Here is a 2,126-nt window from a genome sequence, read left to right as displayed (position 1 = left end):
TTATAGTTTTGCATAAAATTTACACACGTATGTACATGTATGTACACTGACGATCAAAAGTGAGAGCATGGTGTTTTTGTTTAATATTTGCAATGTTTTTCAAGTTAAAATATTTTTGTTATTTTTTTATAAAAATATGGTTCATGCTTTAATTAAAACCACATAATTCAAACTTTCAAACTGTATACAGAACATAGAACTTTAACCTGTTTAATCTGAGTTTTTACAAAAATTTTGAGAACGCAGATAGATCGGTTTTTAATTCTAGTGAAACAAGATCACGTTTTAAGCGGCTAAAAAATCGGGTTGATTTTCAATGTTTTTTTTTTATTGCTGACGGCTTTTTGCACTTTTTACCATATAAAAGGGAATTTCTTGTAGAATAAAATGCACATGACCGTTTGCAAACAAATTTAAAAAAATTACCGCTATATTTTACAAATTGCACTTGTTATATGCATAAAACCGCAAAATCCGTCGAAAAAAATTCATTAAAAATCAAACCGATTAAACTTGATCTTGTTTTACTAGAATCTCGTACATTTTTTATGGAGAATAATAATAATTCATTTAAAATTCTGCATGAGAACATCTTCTCGACGATACATGTAATTTTCATGAAAACTAACTATAAAAATTGTATTTTATTAACCACTGGAACGAAAAAAACTTGGTCCGCTCAAATGGGTTAAACGCAAACATGAGTTGACATATTTACACGCTTACATGCAGACATACATATGTACAAGTACAGTGGAATTGCACTAACTTGGACATCGCACTGCTTGTACTTTGATGAGGTTGAATCTTTTTGTGGTACTAAAGATTTGCTTATGGATGAAAAAAATTAAAAATTGCCCGTGGATATATGTAAATATATATCCGATAAAACCACATATGTTTGTGATTTTAGGAGTTTTGATTTTATTAAAAAAAAAATTAATGTGTTTTCCTGCAGAAAACAGTTAAGGATTGAAATATTGTTGTGTAACTGAGAAATAGATTGTTTTGCCAAAAATTACAAAATTTCAAGATAACTTATTTTACAGGATATGGAGAAATAGTTGCCACTTTTCACTTGGCTGGCTGAGATTTCTTAAAAAAAAAGTTGCGCTTGTTGGTGATGAGCTTTCGGGGAGATGTTCTGCGGTTGTTTTTATGAATGAATTTATTTGGTCTTGAGAAATACGCGCATGCGATTATGAATGAAATATTTTTTACATATTGTAACGGGTGATTTTTTTGAGGTTAGGATTTTCATGCATTAGTATTTGACAGATCACGTGGGATTTCAGACATGGTGTCAAAGAGAAAGATGCTCAGTATGCTTTGAAATTTCATCATGAATAGACTTACTAACGAGCAACGCTTGCAAATCATTGAATTTTATTACCAAAATCAGTGTTCGGTTCGAAATGTGTTTCGCGCACAAATTTTGTTCAGCGATGAGGCTCATTTCTGGTTGAATGGCTTCGTAAATAAGCAAAATTGCCGCATTTGGAGTGAAGAGCAACCAGAAGCCGTTCAAGAACTGCCCATGCATCCCGAAAAATGCACTGTTTGGTGTGGTTTGTACGCTGGTGGAATCATTGGACCGTATTTTTTCAAAGATGCTGTTGGACGCAACGTTACGGTGAATGGCGATCGCTATCGTTCGATGCTAACAAACTTTTTGTTGCCAAAAATGGAAGAACTGAACTTGGTTGACATGTGGTTTCAACAAGATGGCGCTACATGCCACACAGCTCGCGATTCTATGGCCATTTTGAGGGAAAACTTCGGAGAACAATTCATCTCAAGAAATGGACCGGTAAGTTGGCCACCAAGATCATGCGATTTGACGCCTTTAGACTATTTTTTGTGGGGCTACGTCAAGTCTAAAGTCTACAGAAATAAGCCAGCAACTATTCCAGCTTTGGAAGACAACATTTCCGAAGAAATTCGGGCTATTCCGGCCGAAATGCTCGAAAAAGTTGCCCAAAATTGGACTTTCCGAATGGACCACCTAAGACGCAGCCGCGGTCAACATTTAAATGAAATTATCTTCAAAAAGTAAATGTCATGGACCAATCTAACGTTTCAAATAAAGAACCGATGAGATTTTGCAAATTTTATGCGTTTTTTTT

This window comes from Rhagoletis pomonella, unplaced genomic scaffold, assembly GCF_013731165.1.
Source record: "Rhagoletis pomonella isolate Grant_MI unplaced genomic scaffold, Rhpom_1.0 Rhpom_scaffold_00001, whole genome shotgun sequence".
Lineage (NCBI taxonomy): Eukaryota > Metazoa > Arthropoda > Insecta > Diptera > Tephritidae > Rhagoletis > Rhagoletis pomonella.
Note: the sequence above shows the minus strand (reverse complement) of the source record.